We start from the raw sequence: 22,222 nt of genomic DNA, 5'->3' as shown, positions 1-22,222 counted from the left end.
TTTTAGCAAAGAAAAAGCTGATTATGGCTTCCTTGTTTGTTTAGAAAGCTGAGAAAACCCCACATTTGTGTGCTTTAGGAAATTATGAGGAACCGTATGTAGCCAATGAAGAGGCCTGTTACATCCATAAAGCAGAAAGGCCCTAAGCAAGGCACAATTAATATTTGCTTGGTTAGTAACTAAACATAAGCACGCTAAAACAGTGTAACTGGTGACAGTGTGTAAGCATTTTGTAGCATTGTTAACACCAAGTAATACGTCTGGTGGAACCAGAACAACCCAAGGAGAAAGAAAAGGTGTCCAGTAAAACCAGAACAAGCTTTGGTCCTAAAAATAAGATTAACTTTGTCAGAGGCTGATGAGTTCACTCTCTTTTTGTCTCTGTGGGTGTGGGGGGGTCTTTCAATGTTTTTCTTCTCTCTTTTCTACATATTCATGCATAAACCTCCTATGTTTCAAGAAAGCATGACAGTACGCAGCTTTTTTATTATTATTTTTATTATTTTTATTTTTAATCTTAGATAATAGATAGAATTCACCTGAAAAAGGATTGGACAGTTGAAGACATTTCTGCTAGCATGCAATTTGCCTGTGATGTCTTAAAATCAGTTCTCTAATATGAATCTACAAAGGGAAATATAAGTTTTTGTGCCCTTAGTTCACTGCCCAGGTCCTCCTCTTTGTTGTGAAATGTGATGTCAGAGCACAGACCATTTATATCCTTGTAAATCCAGCTAAGGCTGTGTGGAAGCTTCATAGTTAAAGCTTTTCTCTGTCTTGGTTGCTGAACAATGGGTGGGGGGAAAATGCAGGTATTGTTCTAAGATTAGTGTACAGTCCACAACACTGCTGCGTGAAAATCAATGCACTTAAACCACCACAAGGAACAAAGATCTTTGAATTATATTGATGGACTGAGGAGGGGAGGGGAAGAAAAAAGACTGACATAATATTACAAGTGTAGTTACTGCCTCATTCACAATGCATGAAAATATAGTCGTAAGGTGTGACTCTTGTATGGCAATCCGTGCACCTAGAATGTGAGAGACATGGTATAATATCTGAAAGGAGTTATTAGTTCTGTTTTAATATATCTGAGGTTACAGATTTGTTTAAAACCCACAAAGTACTCAGATTATGACACAGGGACTCCATTTATTCTTCAAACTGTCAAAAAAAATAGTTTACTGTTCATGCCATAAGACCAGTCACAAGGCTGAAACAAGGAAGAACTCATCTATATGAAGCTTTAAAGAACAAGTTGTACAAAATAAGTAAATCAAGGAATATACTGTGGAAACTTGCTAACTTACTTCCTGCTCCTCATGATTTCAGAACCGAATACTTTCTACATGTGTTTTGTATGACTGTACTTTATTTTTCTGTATGGTGTTTTGTTTTCTGTGGTTTTAGAGAAGCTGGGACTGGAACAGCTGAGAGGAGCTGGAAGAGAGAAGGCAGAAAGCACTTCTCTTACTGTGAATGCTACTGAAAGATTTCTATTAATATTCCTTAAACTCCTATACATTATCAAAAGTGTTCTAAATATCTAATGTGTTATGCTAGATGGATCTGAAGATAAATGAAGCATTTGTATGGAGTATTAATTGGATTGGAAGTAAGATAATGATGAAAAGACAACTGTTTGACCCTTCCCAGTTCTTTTTAGAATGAATTCTAGTCTCTAGAGAACAGAAAATTAAATTTTGCAGATGAAACAGTCTACTCAGAATACACATTAATCTCATGTTTATTAGTGGACTGCATTTCAGAGACATGAATACAGCACTATCATTGGTTTACTTTTGTTCATTGAAGAAAGAAAGGGAGATATTAAAGTCTCCTTAGTTTCCCAGGTTGGTTTTGTTTGGTTGTTTAGTTTTTTGGGTTTGTTGATTTTTTATTTTTTTTTTTTTGTGGTGGTGGTTGTGGTGGGGTTTTTTGGGGTGTTTTTTGGGGAGTTTTTCTTCTTGTTTTTTTCCATTCAGCCAACACAGAATTTCTCAAAATAACCACAAGAGCCCTTGTACAGCAAATGGGTTTTGTAGTACAGCACTGCTCAGTCCAGCAGCTGATCAAATAACAACACACCTCTTTTATAAAAAAGACTCCATATTATCACAATGAATACTTGTCACAGTAAGTATATGATTACTTAGAGATATCAGAGTCAGTAACGTTAGCTTTTGTCAGGGCTTCAAATAATGAATAAAAGAGTAATTAATATGATTGGTTTATCCACATAAAATTATTCTTTGGAATTGTTTCTGTTTATTATAATAATAAAACTAGGCATTAAAGAATGACTCCTTTAAATATTTTATAATGTGTGCTAAAATTTTTATGTCTTATTATTCCTGAAAACTCCAACCCAGCATTATATAATGGCAATATATATAGTATTGTCTTCTATTTCTTCCTTCTTATACCTGGAGAAGAAATAAAAAAAATTATATTCCTTCCTCCTTGAATAGAAGATAATCAATACAAAAAAAGAAAAAAATATATTCTCCCTTTTAGAAATTTAGTATCTGGAATTATTCAAATTTTATGTAACCTGTAATGTTTTCAGAAGTTACTTCTTTTCCAGGTATCAGTTTCAACACCTACGTTTCTTTCCCAGCATTTGGAGCTAACCCATTTCATCTGGTTCACTCTCACTGAAAACGAGAAAACACTATTTTTAACGCAGTAAAGCCATCTAACATGATTTTATAAACAAACACACTGCGTAGTTTGCAATACAGATGGGTCAACACTAACTCTACTCATTTGTGTTCTCTCATATAAAGTTTTTGTTGTCTTTTCTTATTCTTATATGTCACATGATGAAAGAAAGAGAAAATTTTCTCCACATTTCTGTAAGTTTGCAGATTTTCAGTATATTCTGAAATATCTCAAATGTAAGAAGACATAAGCAAACCTGACACAAAAAGAAAAGTCAATAGCAACGAGGCTTTAAGCTTCCATAATTAGCCTACCCATGGAATTGATCTGACAAAGATAATAAATACAGAAGGCAATATCTGCTCACTTCGTTCAATGACTTCAGTGAAACAGAAAAGGTTTTTATTGTGGACAAATAATTTTTTACCTGTTACATTTGGACTAATACTGAAGTCTATGAAAGTATTGTCTGCAAAGGGCTAGATTTTTCACAATAAAAATTGCATGAATCTTGAAGAAAAAAGGACTGGTGATGCTTGCAGAAACCTCCCAAGGTAACTATGCCTGCTTTCTACAGCCTTTCCAAGCCCCACAGTGGTATTGCCCCTATTAGAGCATCCACAGTATGAACACTTCAGCAGCTTGTAGCAGACCAAATAAATCAGCAAAGTGCTTAACATATGAATGCAACTGCATGACCGTTTACGTCTGTTCATGAAACTACCTCGCTCAGAGTCAAAAGCAGCCATGCTGATTAAGCAGCATTTTTTCTAGTATGTGTTATTGACTTCTTCCAGAACAACAGTGTCTGAGTGTCACAGCAGACACAAAGACTCACCATGTAGCATCAACTTCTGGATTGAAGGGAAACCATAGTGTCTCAGCAGCATGAAAATCTACAGAGGGAACTGATTTGCGGCAGGGAATGTATAGCCTAAAGATGGAGGAGAGAAGGGAATGGCTATGAGTTATGGCTCTGTTTGGTGAAATGCTGCTTCAGCAAGTAGCTGGATAACATAGCTGGAGACTGCATTATCTTTATTGTGGAAATTCTGTGCTTCTGAGAGCGGTGGAGAAGAGCTGAGTGCTATTACTTTAAAGTTACTTTGAAGCTGCTCAGAAGATTGTTCACTCAAGGCATATGTAAGATAACCTCTGTTTTTCTAACGCCTTCATGAATTCATTGTCTAACATTTAATTTTTCTGGGGCCGGGTTCTGCCAGCTCATTTGGAACTGTGATATTCCCCAGGCACAGCTGCATGGATTATGTTGGTAAAGGTGGCAGAATGTCATATGTGCTAAAAGCATAAAGCTAATACTGCAGTGAGCTGCAAGACTATGAATATCAGGGTTGAACATATGAAGGCCACTTCACAGTTCCAGACTTTCAAAGTTCTCTCCTCCAGAATGACTAAGGTTGCTTCAGATTATATGGTTTAGTGAATCAAACCTTTTGGCCTTCCTTCTGATAATAATAACATTTACACAGAATTTTATTGGTCAGAACACGGGATTGTGTGGAACTTTCTGCTTTTCAGCAGTATGAACAGTGTCAAAGAACTGGCAGAAGTCTTTTTCAACCTGAAAATTAGATGGAAATATATTGAGGGAAAGACAAGGTGTTTACTGAAGGTTTTTGTCTAACATGTGGCTGAATTGTAAACAGGGAAAAGCTAACCCTTTTTTCTCAAAAAATGAAGCTGTCAATTGAATTTTCAATTTAAAATTATATTAATAGATTTGAATGTGGAGAAACAGTACAAGCTCTTGCAATTTTCCAGAACCTACACAGTGCTTTTAGGAAGCATCTATAATCAGAAAACCTTATATTCTTAACCAGTTTGGCATACGATACAATGTTCACATTTAAAAAAAAACAACAACAACAAAACAAAACAAAACAACTCAAAGCAGTCCTATATTGCATTATATTAATGTGATAAACATGAAAATCATCTTGAAAAAATGTAACTATCAAATGATTAGGATCACAGTATAATTCAGACTGAAAGAGAACTCAGGAGCTCTGTAGCACAGCCTCCTGTGCCGAGTAGATCAGCTCTAGGATCAGACCAAGTAACTCAGGTCTTGAAAACTTCCAAGGATGGGGATGACATGACCTCCCTGGGCAATGTGCTTGACTGTCCCAACAGAGAAAAAGGGTTTTCAATTTCTGTCCATTTTCTCTCACACTCTCATCATGGACCACCATCCTGCACTTGAAGAAGTGGTGAGAGAAAATGTATATTGGGCAAGACAAAGATGATTTGTAAGATCCCAGCATAGAGCGAGCCTATGCCTTTGCAAGCCTATGCAGCTTTTCAAGACAATGCAAAGAGGAAGATCTGGGCAGAACACTGAATGTATGCAATCTTGGATAGATCCTGCGTGGGAAGGGAGGGAAAGGTCTCTGTGGTTGCTCATGCACAGACAGAGGCTGTGACCTTACTGTGAGAAAGACAAAATGATTGAGAAGAACATTATTAATGATAGTGTGGCTGTAGTTCTCCTTGCCTGGCATGGAGTGAAAACACTTCTGCTCCTTTCTAGGAAATTAATTCTCTCTATTTCTCATGTTTCATCTTTTCTGTAGTAAGCCATCACCAGTCTACTGAAAAGGCGGGTATTGTCAGGAAACACCATCCATATTAACATGTTGTGCAGGAGTGTGGCTGTGCCTTTAATGTGTAAGGCTTTAACTAATTCATGCTTTATGTCTCTAGTAGCAGCTGAGACATGAGTGTTGTATGAAGCAACCCTATGTTTCACAGCAGAAAATCTTGCATGATTTTTCTCAGAGTGCTTGGTGCAGTTCACTGTGATGGTAGGGTGCTGTTCGTGGAGGACAGCTCTGCAGTGGGAACTGTATCACAGCACAGCCAGCAACTTCAGTGCAAGGGTTTGCTGCAAATACTGTGTTCATACCTGTATGCTCCTACGGGTGTCAGAATCACTTGAGATTTAAGTCCTGTCTTCTGGGACACCTTTGGAAGTGACAGCCTAGAGTTCAGCAGTTTTGAATCTTGACAGCTAGCATCCTTATTTTGAAGACTATCTACAATGAGACAGAAACTCAGTTTCTATGGCCTTTCTGTCCCCTTTTTGCCCACAGTGTGTTAAAACAAGTTATTTCCCAAGGTACTCATTTTTACTCTCTGAATTTTGACAAAAGATATCATACATTAACAATTCATTACGAATGATGTTCCAAGTCAAATGAAAAAGCCCAAAGCAGAAAATTTCAAAACTCCACCTTAAGCTTCTAGAGACATTTATTTTCTTCTGATATTATAATGTCCTAAAGAAAATAATGTATATCTGCATTTTTTTGCATTATTCTATGTGAGAAAAAAATGTTTTTTCCTCTACAATCCATGTTTTTTCTAGCAGACTTTATGTGTCTATCAAAAAATTAATTTATGAAATAAAAAATCAATCTAATATTTTGTAGAACAATATAAGCTCTTTTTGTATATACCACAGCTTCAACGACATTTAGCACTTTTATTTTTAAACAGTCCACTAGAGACAGGTCTTCTAAGCAGGAGTTGTTTAAGAACTTTAGGGCCCTTTAGCTAAAATGTGCTAATATATAAATGTGTTAAAAACAGTTTATTAAAAAAGAGAAAATTTAAAACCCAGCATTTTCTGTGAACAGCCTAAGTGATAATTTTTAAGAAACAGAAGTGCTTTGTGATGGTACTCAATTGTTTTCAAGTATCAACTGAAAAAAAAAAAAAAAATCAGTGGCAAATCATCTGTCATCTTTCATGTACAGTATTTGTTTCATTGTACAAGAAAATTTTACTCCTGTAAAGTCTGCAAGAAGTCCTTCATAAGTCTGAAAGTGCAAAAAAGAAGCACAATTTTCGAGTACAATTCTGTATTTGTTCTTTTTCTGTATTTACATCTTTGATCACTCAGCTGTGTATCATTACACATTTTCACAGATACATTCATATACTTTTTTCTTTGAGAAATGATGCTAAATTTTAAAAAGCCACAGATGTACCAAAGGAGGAATACCTCTACAAGGGAGTGTACTGATCTTTTGTGGTCAGCTATTGGGAACTCTAACACCATGTCAGATACAACCTCATAGCTGTCCGATAAAGAAAAAAACATAATCTGAGACTAATCTAGGTTTTTTATAACTACCTCCCAGAATTTAAGAGTAGTTTAGAGAAGCACAACCATCTGATAAGAAATTCTTATCCTGAACACCTTAGAGAAGGGTCCTATTAAGAGATAAGGTGGTCATATTAGGCAGAATTATAATGCTTTTTGAAGTAATGTCACTTAATTTGGAGGAGATGAAGGAAGAGGAAATAACCAAACCCTGTCAATAAAATAAAGGATAAAGTCAGTGTTTCATACAGAATAAACAGAAAGACAAGATTTTTTTATGGTCCTGAGATTATTGTAGTGACAGTCAAACCTTTTCATAGTTTTCTGACTTGTCACAGAAAATGTGGGATTACCATGAGTTTGTGGAACTGAAATGGTTGGATGATATTAATGAATAAATCAAAAAGGTCTGGCTGAAGGAGATTGAACTGTTACAGTCTATCTGGACTTTCAAGGGTTTGCTGCAAGCAAGGTCTCTCATTAAAGACTTCTGAAACTCTTACAATGTCAATCATCAAGAATATGGATAAGAAGGTAAGATCCATTAAAAACAGTTGGAAAGAAACAGAAGGTCAGTTTTCACAATGCAAGGTGATAACTGCTTGCACCTGTAATTTTCAGCATATTCGTAAAGAAACTGGAATAGAGAATGAATGGTGTGGTGACAGGCTGAGGAACACTTGCCGGTTTGCAGGTTTGACCTGTAAAGAAGCTGACTATGTATGATACACCCACCCACCAGAGGACACTGACACAATCACCTGTAGTTTCATGATAAGCCATCAGTGTGACTGAGGAAGTTTGGGTTTTGTCATTGCCTCCATGCTTGTTTTGTTGAGTCTACATCTCTGTATAATTTGTTTCTGTTTCCTCCTTTTCCTCCTAGTTTACCAATTGACAATATCTCTAATCAGATCATTTCACTGGAATGAACATTCTCACACCCTCATATCCTCATCAGTTCGTGTGACTGACCAAATTTTGTTATGCCTCCCTTATCATATGTCTTATGTTTGTGTCCTTGGCATGTTCTTGTTTATGGCTTCTTCATTTTCTTACTGTGACTTTTTGCATTGAAAAAGGTTCCTGACATGATGCACTTAAAGGAGCAGGCACTCCCCTTCCACATAACTTTACGTGGTCCTCTTTTGGCTCAGGAATCTGAGGGGGCCACCAGTAGAACATCACTTGGTACTCACCCTTATCTTATAGCTTCCTCAGGCATCAGTTTTAGTCTTTTAGTCTTTTTTTTTTAAGTCTTACATCCAGGAAGAGATGTAATTTTGATTTTGGTCCAATGTGGCCGTCTTTATGACTATCTTACAGCAGTGAGTAAGTTCTTAGTCAGACAGCAGGAGAACTGAATTTAATTCTTTTCCTGTCTGATCTGAATCAGATGCCTGAGCCAACATAGGGAATTACTTATCTTGCGATTTAAGGCTTAATTTTATGCTGATGTGTATAGTTTGTTCCCCTTGTTCAGCCAAAAAAAATGAAATGCTGTTTCTTGGCTCATCTTTAAACCCTGTTCAAGGTAACTGGTATCTAAATCTCCCTCTGATGCCAGTAGCTTGATCTTTACTTTCTAGAAAAGTATTTTTCTTCCATGCCTTACTCTCAAGTTTATTTCTTCCTTTTTGTAAACAAAACATAACAAATTCATTTTTTAAAAAGTCATCTGAATAAATCTTGCATTTGAAGATTAAAAGCCATGTGTACAAATCCCTGAGTAAGTAAACAAAAAGGCAAGCTTACTAATGTTTCATTACAAAAAACAATGGATGGTATTACTACTAGATTATAATTCTGATATTAATAAAGTCTCACCTCTATCCTATACTATTGCAGCAAATGAGGAATGTGCCTAGCCTTTTTTAGATTTTTACCAATTAGTGTATGTTATCTCACACAAGAAACTATAGAACTTCTGAATGCTATTTATACTGTAATTCTAGCTCAGAAGGTTGGAATGGTTCCCGGTATTATAATCTGTGAAGGTTCCATAAATAATAACACTTTGAGGTAAATAATGGCCGTAACCAAATATTTCACTGAAAAATAGGCTACTCTTCCCAAACTGAGAGTCACCAGCACTACCTACAAATAGATTTGACCAACTCTTCAATAAATCAAATCCACATGAAAGAAAAATTATAAACTGCTTATGGGTAAAATAGGATAAACTGGATATTCTGAAAACAGTTTCTGGGGTCTGTGGAGCACTGAAGGACAGCTGTTTTCTAGGTGGTTTAAAGACTAATCTTTTCCCAGGTATTTTCAGTCTTCCTTCCATTTGTTTTTGGTCTCATAGTTCCATCACTGTTTCCCAAGAGTCTACATGAACTGGAGCTGCAGAAAAAAAAATAATTCAGATTCTCCAAAATCAGTTCACTGAAAGAAAAAAAGTATGGTTTTGATAGACAAATGAGCTAGTCCTGCCTAATTGTGGTTGGAATTCTAGTTATCCCTGGATTTTTATTATCCTGTTGTAATGTTTTGGTTTTTTTCCTGAAGTGCTAGTACTTAACACCAGCATATTTAGGTTCTATATTGGATAAAACAACATGAAAAAGAGGCCATAGAAACCCAAAAGGAAAATGGACTTTAATTTAGCTTATCAAAATAAATAGGTAATCAGAAAACAAATTCAATGGGACAAAAGAAAAGAAAGAAAAAACCCCCAAAAAACAACACCAAAATGTAAGAATGGCTGAAGTTAAAATCAAGAGAATTTTAATCTTTTATCTGTAAGTTCTTCTTTTAAAAATAAACTTTCCCAAAATCTACGGTTGAATGGCACTCTTTTTATGTTAGTAGACACGGAACATGCTTCTGTACAAACAAGAATATTCAGAAGGTTATCAATATATAGAATATTCAGACCTTATGCATTTATGTCCACTGTATACTCTAGAATCAAATCCTTCTGTCTCTCTACCTTTTTTCCCTTCGCTTAATAATAGCATTTTGCAGAGCTTATTTTGATAGATTATACAAAATCTTGTCACATTTTACACACTGAAAAAGAAATTGAAGAAGATGCTTTTTTAAGGGAACCATATATTCTATTTTACTCAAATCTCCATGGGAATTATTACCAGGAAACAGAACATGTATTCCTCTTTTTCTTCACCTCCCCTCCCCAACCCCATCCCATCTCTTCTATTAAAAAAAAACAAAAGGAAACCCAAAACAAAACAACAGAATTTTGTTGCAAGTCTTTGATTTCTTCAAGAATGTGCAATTGCTCATTGATCTTCAGTGTCATCACTTAATGAGCAAAATGGGGGAGATTTTGTAGACCTACACAGGTTTTGGCTATGCTTCACAGAGCAGAAGCAAAAAACATCCATCTGGCAACAAAGGTAGAATCTTGTTGCCCTGGATGAGCTAGTAGCATTGTCACAGCGTTTGTTACAAAATCTGTTACAAGTTAAGTTAACTTGGTTTTTAGCTTGTTTCCATATAGGAAACAAGACTCAAAGAATCAGCGGCTGTCTGGGCACATATGCCTGACTTTCTGTGCATCCCCAGAAATACCGCTAAATTTTGAATCCTTTGTCCAAATTAGACAAAAATGTAAAGGTCTTACAGCTGGTTAGCAGAGGTTTCAAAAAGAGAGACTCTGTCAAACCTTTACCATACAGGCTACATCATAGCCTCTGTCCTTATTAGACCCTGCAAAATCAAGGCATACCTAGAAATATATTTTACTAAATTAAGCACTATTTACTTGATACTAAATGAGATAAAGAGACGATTGCAAAAGACAAAATAGTCAGGTCATTTGTTAATGAAAGTGCAGCGCATTCCCAATTCTTATTTTGTCTTTGAAAATACCATCCATCTTCAGGCTCTATTATTTTAAAGTTGTATTCATTTAAAAATAATTAATTTGAATATTTCATATAAAAAGTAGGAAACATCTCCTTAATGAAGGAAAGGAATTTGCAAGAGATAACATTGCCGTTAATGAAGTCTAATTAGAGATCCATTTAAAAAATAATCTCCTGTGCTAATTTATCACAGAGTTCTAATTTAATAGAGTTCTAACTTGAGACAAAAATAGTTCTTTGGAGTTATAAAAATGCTCTTGTCTAAGTTAACTATTTCTATTATTCACAAAATTCACAAAAATTAAATTAACGTGTTAGAAACCTGACTATTAAATAAAGAATATCATTGTATGCCATACATTAGTTTTTTCAAGTTATTTTTGTGAAGGGGGTTGTTATATCTTTTCATCATTGTAGGTTTTGAAAGAAAATACTATACTTTTTCCATGTTTTAGACACACCATTATTCTCCCCTAATTTCTATTGATTTAAAAGCTTCTATATTTCTTTATAGATGACAGGATCAGTCTCACAACGTATAATGCCAATTTAATTTCATTTCCAGTGTTTCATCTTTGATGCTAGCTCGGTGACAAAACATTGTTTTATTCTCCCATTTGGACTGCTGGAATTCTCTTCAAATCCTCTTCTGACCTGGGCTGTAATTTTGTCCATGACTAAGAGACATGTCAAGCTATTTATATGCTATTTGAAGTTAACAGCTGCTAAGTGCTAAGTGAAGATGGCAGAAATTGCTTTGAAAGGCTATCAGGATAACAGAGAAAGATCAGTACTGCTTAAGTGAAGGGCCACTGGTTGGGGTTTGTGATTCAAGATCGGTATCTCTCTACACACGAAACCCACAAAGATCAGAGGAACAGGGACCAGTGCACGAATGCTGGGAAGGTAACCAATGGAAACCAGTGCTCCCTGACTGATCTGCTTCCAGGGCATGGGTGGATTAGCACATCCAAGGAGAAGGATTCCTCCCAGGTGAGACAGGAGATAAACTCTCCACCTGAGCACCTGGAATCTGAAGTAGGATGTGACCTACAGGGTATGGGATTTATGAGGTGCAAGGGAAGACCATTTGGGGGGGCATGTAAAACTCAATGTGGTGTTGTGGAGGTGTGAGCCACTTAAAATGGGATGTTCACGAGAAGGACCAAAGGGGAGGAAGTGTGGTTTGGCAGGAACAAAGGTGTAAAAAGAGAAAGATAAGGGGTTAATAAGGACCAGCTGTGTGTGAGCAGGGTGCAGGTTAGTATGCTTCTCCTACTAAGCCCTGCACCTTGGTGACTGCAGACTATGCTATATTCTCACTAAATCCTACCTCTGCCATCCGTGTGGGTGCACTCTCCGAGTGGGTGTGGGTACTGGTGCATGCTAGCAACCTCAAACTGCAGCAGCCAACACGCAGAAGTCTGACAGCCAGCAACTGGCGTGGGAAGGACCGTGAACACCGGGGGCTGTAGACGCAGTGAGAACAGGGGATCTTAGACAAGCGTTTGGGGGGTCCCCTAGTGACCATACACACATGCAAACATGCTCATACACACATATACAATATTTTCACTGGCAGATTAAAACTCTGATCAGCTCAAGAGCAAGAACTGGATTGGGCCATCTGTGCTGGCTGTGTTTATCTGAGTGCTGTGTGTTTGGGTGGATGCTGGTAAAGGCATCATTTTCTGCCTGAACGGATCTGTGGGCCTGGTCGCGTATACATATATACTGTATATATATGCGTAAGCCTATTGGGAGCATGCACCCAACTAAACTGAGGACAGGGGCCCTCAGTGGCCTGGTACCTATCATTAACTGCCAGACTCAGCAACCTGTAACACCACTCAGAAGTCTTTTTTGATGTGATAGATTGCTACGATTATAACATAGATATACTCAGCCTGGATGATGTTTTCTAAAACTATCAGCTTTACCATAATTTCCATAATAATACTGTCTGGCAAACAAAAAACAAAAAAAAAGCACTTAAATATTCTACTGATACTTCTGGCTGTTGCTGAGTTATCTTCTCTAATGGGCCCTGAGATTCTTTGTAATGTAACAGATTTGAGATCTGATTAGCATGTTATAAAGAAAAAAAAATATTATGAGCAGCCTTCCACAGAATAGAAAATTAATTTCATGGTGCATCACCATCTTCACTCTAGAAGTAATTTTGCAGGTGAATAATTTTGATGTAACGTGAAGGAAATGGAGAAAAACATGTCCTTTACGATCTCACTGTATTGATATCTAAATGCACACATGTGATCTATATATAGCTGTATGTACTTTTATTTATATATCCATAAATGTATGTGAATATTCACTACATAGGGTAAAATAATATTTTAAACAGAAAAATATTATTTCTTCCATATTTATATTCTCTCATTTTAATTGGATAATCGAAAAGGCACACTATTTAAAAGGATTTCTTTGAAAGGGAGATTGCTTACTAAAATATTGGCATATAGCTACGGTTATATGAAAAAAAGAAAATGTGTTTCTATATTGCATATACTAGATGGCTCTAACTGTTCTGCCACGCAACTGTGTTGCTTTAACATTTGGTCAGTCTGTTTCTAAAAACAGTTAATTTCGTTTTGTGCAGCATAGCTTTATCACAATGTTGTCATTTGAACCTCTCACATACGCATCTAATACTGTGCTGAGTAAATGGTGTTTAAGACTATGCATTATTCCAGTTTAGGACTAAATTTACCACAAATTTTAAAATAATAGTTCTGTTGGAACATGTTAAATTAAAAAGGAAATTTATTTCACTATGGTCAGAAGTAGGCATTTCCACAGGCAGGCTAGAAAATGTGCAAGATCCCTCAGTCATTCATACAAGTAAAATTCAGTAAACACTTTTCTGCCCTAGGCAATCACCTGCTCTATCTACTTGGAAGAGAGAGGACAGCTTCTGATGCTTCATTAGAAAAGCATTGAGCACATCAACCTAGCCCTGCACTTGATTTTTAAAAGGGAAGGGAAAAAGTACTTCAAAATAGTGTGGTTGGGCTTTATTTGATTTTTTTGTTTTGTTTGGATTTGGGTTTGGTTTTGGTTTTTTTAGCAGAAGGAAATACCAATTCTGCAACCACAAGTATGGAAAAAAGTCTTTTATCTCCCCCTCCATTTAGTTTTTGGATGTTCAAGAATAAGTTTTAGAAGCAAAACAAAAACTTTCAATTGCAATAAACTAATTCACATACATTTAAATTATGAAAGTACATGATAGCAATTGCTTGGATAAATTATCAGGCAGAGTGCAGGCCTCTCAAGTATGGGAAGATATTCTAAAGGGCCGATGTCTTACAGACCACTTTAAAGCACCTGCTTCAGTTTTAAATTTTCACTATTTTGTTTTTAACTCATTACCATAAAGTTAAGATGCATATACAACAGAGTTTCCAGGATCAACCCTTAGAAACTTCTTTTCTCTTTATTAGATGGGGAAAAATGAAATGCTAGGAACTCCAGGTAAGGAACAAAAGCTGAACACTACTGATTTTTGTCCCCCACAGCATACCTCCCAAGCTCTGCTACCCTATCTGACACCATCTGAGAAGCTTGTTTGACTTAGGTCACATCCAGAGCACTGTTACTGCTGTACAGCAGAGATATACCAGAGATTATTTCAAATGTTCTTCAACCAGTATTTACACTAGCAGTACACTCCCCTGCAAGGGACACTTGCACACTAAGTTCTAACCTCTTAGTTATGGAAATGATAAACTCACCTGACAGTCAGTACAAACAAATAATCAGCTCCAGTAATATGGAGCTTTGGGTAAAGTAGTAGACTATTGAACCACTTTATTAGCCAGCATATCTCCCATAAAGTGCTTAAATTTACTTATTGCCATTCAAATGCCAGAGTTTTTCTCCTTTCTTTGATCTACAGGTTTTGATTCTGTTAGGGTCAAATAAGCCACAATAAGGAAGACCTAGATCAGAGGTGATACTTCAGATAGGAATAACAGTGCAGCCCAGCCTAGAGCTGGCACATTTTCGGACAGAAGACATTTAACTACATAATTGAGCTTGCTTATATAATTCTATATAGGTCTACCGGATGCTACAATCCATTTTAATATGGACAAAATTTGCAGCTTCTAGCTATTAATCAGAGATCTGAGGTCCCCCTGAGTATTTTACCAGTTAGTGGTTTCTGCATAAAGGGATGAACTATATCACAAATACTCCCCTCTGTTGCTAAAGTATGTGGACAGAAAGGAAGAAATCTTCCCAAGTCAGTGAAACTGTAAAATAGAATTAAAGTGGGTTTTCACTAATGGCCCTCCAAAGACATGCCAGTAGTTACTTAACTGATTTACATAACCCACTTCTACATGTTATTCAGCAGACTTCAGAGAGAAAACTTTAGCATTGTTCTTAGTTGCAGTAGTAGAATCTTCTGTAATAATTACACATAGCTAAAGGAAACCCTCAGCTCTAGATACTGTTTTGCAATTGCTTTCTAGTTTGCATATGTCAAAGACATAATAAACACCATAACTCTTCAAGCTGCAAATTAAAAATAAAATGGCCTTAAGAGCCTGTTCAAAAATACATTGACTCCCATAATTTCACTGTATTTGTATAATGGTTAATAAGTTATTTTTAATGTTGTAAGACATATATCAGAAGTTCTATTCACAGGTGAGTGAGCAACACATGAATGAAATGCTAAAGAACAAGGTTTGCTTTTCCAGATAACTCCTTCTTAAGTGACTGCAAGTATTTAAATCAGTGAAGGCGTACACTAAGTAGCAACAGTGTAATATAAGATTGGCAGCTCAAACATCATGAAGGAATGACAAAATGTTTTTGTTTTCCATGACAAATATGGATACTTTTTGTTATATTAATTTACTTTGGTTGGTTTGTTTTGGTTGTGTGAAATATATTTTGGAACTAAATCATTTATGGAAACATTTTTAACAGTATGAAACAAAATTTTATTTGCTGCATTTAAAATGGTGTCAAAATACAAATTCTGATTTGAGAAACACAAGTTGTTACTCTAATTCATCATGACCTGATATCATACAGTCTATTTTCCCTGGAGAAGCTGATTTTTGAGTATGCCAGTGATGATATAATGGAAAAAGTTGTAACATTGTTCCATAACTCAATCCAGTTTGCAGCACTTTTATAAACAGCTTCTTCTGACAGTCGTTTTCTTTCAATGGACATTCATAACCAATATGTAGGGTAGAGTTTCAAGCCAAAACACTTATGCCAAAATATTGAGAAAGAAGTACTTGCTGCAAGTTGCCTCAGCCTCTTGACAAAATAACCTTTTTAAAATGAGTAGAAATCTGGATAGCTCTCATGTCTCAGGTTCAAAGTAGGGAAAAAGATATTTAAAGCTTAGCAAGGACTGTCTGGACATCTATGGGTACTGCAAGGACTCTTCATTTAGGATTGCTTGATCAAAAGTTGTTTTCTCCTGAACTGTCTAACAACAGTTCTTTGACTTCTGAATTAAACTAAGAGGGATAAAAAATGATCTGGACTTTCTAATTGTTGCTTACTTGTTAATATTTTTGATGTCCATCACTGAACTCTTGTCATTGATCTTGCTTTGGAAAAAAACCCCAAGTAAGTAATTAACTTTATGGAAAATAGCAATGTAGCCTAATGAATAAGAGTAATTTAAGATTCATCAGTTAGTTTCCCACCACAGCCTTTACTAGTTACATGTGCTGAAGCAAGTCAGCTAATCTTTTTATATTTTTGCCTCCCTTATTTTTTATACATTAAGAGTAAGACTTACTCTTACTATGTAGATATTTGTGTAATAGGTTGTATTTATGGGTTTGATTAATTGTAGAGACGAGTATACACTATGCATTACAAGGGAAACTAAATAAATTACAAAACAAATTACCTTCAGTTACCAAATAGTTGTGATATTTTATCACAAATGTAGAAGACGTAGTTATTAACAAAGCAATATCTCAAATACATCATTTATTGGAAAGGGAGAAAGTGGGTTTTCAGAGGAAATGTTTTCCCTCATTTCAGTTGGGGTAGCACAGGTAGCTATATCCATTGGCTACAAAAGATAGAGGCAAGCTTTGTGGCAGCTGGTGAGAGGCACTTAGATGACAATTTTTTGCATGTACTGTACAGATCTCATGTCTTGAATTCCTGCTTAAGCTTTCTGTACATTCTTTAAAAAAAATTAAATTAATTTATTGCTTCCAAATATTGAAAGGCTCCATGATGCGTAGCAGATGCATGTCTGGAGGAATACATTAAGAGCGCAGAACTCTACTGTCTCTCTCACAACTACATTACTCTTCTATCCAATAGTATGCACTGGATCCTTTGTCAAAAATGCAGTTAGTCAATCTGTCAGGAGTATTGATTGTTCCTTGTGCCTCAGATATTCATTAAATATGGCAAAGGGACACACAGCTTATTTCAGAGGAGAGTCTTACTGCCTTAGATCATCGTGGATAGTAATTTGAATTAGAGAAGAGAATCAATTTATTTGAAAAGAATTATCTTGTCATTCAAAATTTTGTTATTATTACCTATTTCGGAAGAAGGAATGGAAGGGATCTTGCCAGTTTCACTCCAGAAGTGACATTGCTACTGGAGTTCAGGGTTTTTCCTTTCTCTTGACCCTGCCTGAACGCTCAGCTGAGCTTTAGACAAGGCACCCAGGTCATTGACCAGATGAGTAAATTCTCAGGGGAATATTCTTTTTGCAGTTTGCCAGAACCCTTGTCATCCTCTTCCAATCCTGCTTCAACTGAAGCTCAAGGGTCTTTTTTGCCCTCAAGCTGATCCATAAACCTATCCCTAACCCTCACACCAATGCTTGCCTAAGCCTTTACCAAAGAACCCAGCCGCAGCCTAGATGAAAGATTTCCTGGGGGAGGTTTTGTTAATGTAGCTTACATCTGCCTCCTGGTGTGGCTTGAGCTCTAGATTTTCCTTGCTCTCAAAACTAACCCTTACCTAAGCTCTAAAACTAACCCTGGCCTGTTCAACAACACTGCTGGAGTGAGCTCCAGTAACAGCTCTCCCACCCTTTGGTCAGGCTTTTCTGAGCTTCTCACTTGCTCTGTGTTTTATCTTTCACCTTCTAAATGTTTTTTACTTCATTCTGAACCTAAGATAGTTTAAGGTCTATTCCTTATTTTATCCATCCATAATAATTTGTGCCAAATCCCCCTCTTTTCACAAAGATGAGTCAGTGTATTCTTGCAACACAATGTTAGTTTGAGTTGAATGTTTATGCAAAAGAAGGGTACCACTGCCTGGAATATAATATTAGAATCTGTCCTACAGGAAAGATTATTTTTTTGTTTTTTAATTGGAAAGAAGTCCTCTTGGCCCTTTTGCAGTGCTATAGAACGCCACTCACTGGTACTCTGTACCTATAAAATCTCTGTATCTGTACTCTGATGTTAAAATGATTTTTTGAAACCCTTAGTCGCTCAAACCACTGTACTGGATATGGGTCTACTGAATACAGGAATCAAAGAACAGACTCTGGTTCAAAGCCAAACAATGAAGATTTTATGAAATTTCTTCTATTAACTGTTCAAATACAATTGCAGTAATGAAAACAAAAAAAACCTCTCTGTGAGTTCTCTTCCACATTTTAACCAAGTTTGCCTATCGCGGAGCGTAACTCAGTTAAATAGCTGTATCAAAGACACTCCAGCACGAATCATAGTAATAGTTGAGTATTTTTGTATTTAGCAACATTGCACAAGATTTTAAAAAGCCAAAATATTTGAGCTGACACTGAAAATACTAGTTTTGGTATATCCTTTTTTTCCAACAGAACCATTGTTCTGCAAATGTTACCCAATGGGTGTATTTCATCCAAATTTAACAATGTACAACATTTCTTCCTTCCAATTTTCAGGCACCATCCAATATCTAATATCTCATAATCACAGCAGAGAAACTGATTCTATAAGCTTTGATGACTCACACAGCTATTGCTTTTCAACACTGGAAGTGCCAAAGAAAAAGCAAGCTGTTAGCAGAGCTGTTCCTATTTTTTCTGGACCCCAGTGACTTTCCACCAATTAAAAGCCTTTTGATAAAGTAAAGATATGCAAAAACTCATCTTTTTTTTTTTCCTGTTGTTAATTAAAATTCTACGAAGTGTTACTATGTTTTAAGACTCAGAGTACCGTATCAACATATCTAAATTGTGTCATTCTGGCAGCCTTTTCTTTGCTTTCTTCCCCTTCCTTCCTTCTTGTGCCATAGGCGAACACAGATGAAAACAGAAAGCGAATCTGCTTTGGAAGCCTGCAATTCTTAATGAGTTAAGTATGCTCCTTTCATTAGTGATAGGTGTAACAGCAAAACTGGAGTGTCAGGGGTATTTTGCCTGGTGATTCCAGAGTGCTAGGAGAGACATGCCCAATATGCTAGCAGTGATGGCAGGTAATGTAATCTACCAATGGCATGACAAGTAAGGTGACCTTCTCAAAGCTCCAGGTGCAAGTATCAGGTTCACTAATTACTGCATGGATACAGGATGGTCGGTTTTTGCATTAATCCTGCACATGAAGATGGAGAAAGGAAAAGTACTTCTGCATCTTCTTTTGTGAACAAGGTCTGAATCTTCTTTTACCCTCATATGTAGTAAATGTTAGTGTAAGAGACTTAAACAGATGTAAGCCATGCTTTGATTACTCACGTAGGGCTTTCTAGAAAATATTTTTAAAAACGAAGAGGAACCACCTTCAGCACTTCCCAGGCACAATGGATGAGAAATTCTACCTAATTTCTTTTAATGACCCAATGTCCTCTGAAAATTCAGCCTGTATCTTTTTACTGAACCAAGCCCAGCAAAGCAGGTGCATGATTTGCCCACAATTCAGACCTATAAACCTGCAGAAACATCTCAGTTGCCAAGTCTTCTGCTGCAGTTTCTCCACCAAATTCTGTAGTTAAAGCAGAAGTCTGCAGCACCTGTAAACTCTAAGTACACTAATAAGAATTAAGCAGTGTTAGCTTGCCTCCAACACAGACATAAGCTTATTAAAATAGTATAACAGCTTGTGAGCATTTTACAATACTGTGATGGCATAGTCAGGCACAATGCATAAATGTTTTACAAAAGTATGTGAGCAATTTGACTCCAAAAGCGCAAACAAAAGAAAGGTGCAGTTGCATCTGAATGACAAAAAGTTGCAAGATAAGGAATAAGTATCAGGTGTGGCAGACTATCATGCCAAATGTGTGAGAATGATGACTAACACAACAAAACCCAAGACAAACAGTATTCACAGCAGGCAAGATGCCCCGCTGTGGGAAGAACAAGCAGCATAGAAAATCAAGCATAAGCAAGGAGGGATGAAGCACAAAGACAACCCATTTATTTTCTGACTTCTTTGATCACCTTCATGGTCACAACTGGACTCAATGAAGACCACAGGCATCAGTGTTAATTATACCACATTAATGGTACTGTAAACATGCAACTAAGAATGGGAATGTCAAAAATTACATTCTTGTGTTTGTAGGGATGATCATTAAGAACTAGGCATTAACACAAACTGTGTTGCTAATGAATGAATTTAATAATTTGTTTTGTTTTGATTTGCTTTTTTTTAAAGTTTAAGACTGACCTGGTGAATCTAAATACTCCCATCACAGTGATCTGTAGCTGATATATATATGCATATTTAGTTGCAGCTTCCCCTTAAAGCATCACCAGTTATTTGTACTGGCTTTAATCCACAGCCCTGTTAGTGGGAAACAAAGAGAAACTACTGAATGAGGAGACACTGTCTTTACCTGACCTAGCCTATCTTCAGCTAACAACATTTTTTCAACAGCTTTAATTTCTTCCTCCTAACAAGAACCCTTGTGACTTGGATTGCAGTAGCTTGCAGCCCAGTGGTAGCGACTGCCAATGCAGTGTACTGACTACTGCTGCCTGCTGCGGGGCTTAGCCTGGTGCATTTGCACTGTCAGTGCTTGCAGCAGCATGAAAATGTGACTTCAAATATACATAGTGCTGCAAAGTTCAGTTCTGAGAGCAGCTTTGGTGCATAAAGATCTGTAGATTCTTATTTGCATTTTTAATTGTGGAAATCAGTTCTTTGCTCTAATGATTAGAGTATATTTTTGTGTAAGGAATATAACTGTTGCATTGACAGTGTCGTTGTTAACTGGTGCAGAAAATGGCTCTTCAAAAATTTATGCAGCTTATCAGCTTCGAATAAATACTTGAACAGGTATGTCTTTATGATGAATGTTTAACTTGATAAGAAAAATAGGAGGGGGTTGTTGTTGTTTATAATATTTAGGTTCCAGTATCATTATGATGGGACAAGAAACCCAGAGTATAATGTAATTGGAATTAAAATATGTAATTACATAAAAACTGCAGGTATAATACTCATAATAACTGGAAGTAGGGGAGCTGGTGAGCTCAAACCACCTAATGAGTTGAGTTGTTTTGCAGTCAGAAAGCACAACTAAATATTAAAATTATTGCTTTACTAATTATGTTACATTTATCTGAATCTTTTAATTTTGAAATACATTTTTACTACTTCTTGATTTGCATTTTAGAGAGCAGTTAATCTGAAAAATATTGATGATAGGAGAACCTATTTCAGAACTATTCTTTTAGCTCATAAGGATAGATGATGAGCGATATCACTGTAAAGAAATAAATGTGGAAAGTCAAAAGTTTAATTTTTCCTAACACTTCAAAAGCCACATCATAGCTTATATTCTATGCTAAATGGAAAGGGCAGGTATAAGAGAAGAAATGCAAATTAGAGAGAAGTTACATGATGCTTTGAATAAAAGTTATAGTGATGTGGGTAAAGCGATAAAGAAATATGCTGAGAACTCCCTGCCTTTCCCTTTCAGGATATTCTGTATACTCTGTTTACAAAACGTACACTTAGACAAACTACAGAACTCTATAAAAAGTGGGAGGTGGCATAGAATCATAGAATAGTTTGGGTTGGAAAGGACCTTTAAAGGCAATCTAGTTCTATATCCCTGCAATGAGCAGGGACATCTACTAGATCAGGCTCCTCACAGCCCCGTCCAACCTGACCTCAAATATTTTCGGGGATGAGGCATCTACCACCTCTCTGGACAACTTATGCCACTCTTTCAACACCCTCACTGTAAAAAACTTCTTCATTATAATTTGTCTAAATCTACCCTCTTTTAGTTTAAAACCATTAATCCTTTCCCTATCTTAACAGGCCTGTGAAGAAAGTCATAACCCCAACCTTTGTTCAGTGGCTAGTACCGTCCTTTGTGTCCATATTGTTGGTTACCTGATTTTTTGACTAAGCTAGTTACAGATATAGTGAAATGAGACTGGATATTGTAGGTACTGAAGGACAGTTAAATTCACCTCTTTTAATGCACAGCAATCACACACAGCAAAAAGAGAGTGCTGAAAGACAGCTTTCATAGAGGTTAAGATCATGTACAGCACGATAGTAACAAAGCTGTGGCCTCTGTGGGCAAAATGGCCGCTTTTAGGGAAGGGAGGTGCTTTCTGGGCCAATCAATGGGTGCTCTGAGATCACATGGGGTATTACACTGT

This window comes from Falco peregrinus, chromosome 10, assembly GCF_023634155.1.
Source record: "Falco peregrinus isolate bFalPer1 chromosome 10, bFalPer1.pri, whole genome shotgun sequence".
Lineage (NCBI taxonomy): Eukaryota > Metazoa > Chordata > Aves > Falconiformes > Falconidae > Falco > Falco peregrinus.
Note: the sequence above shows the minus strand (reverse complement) of the source record.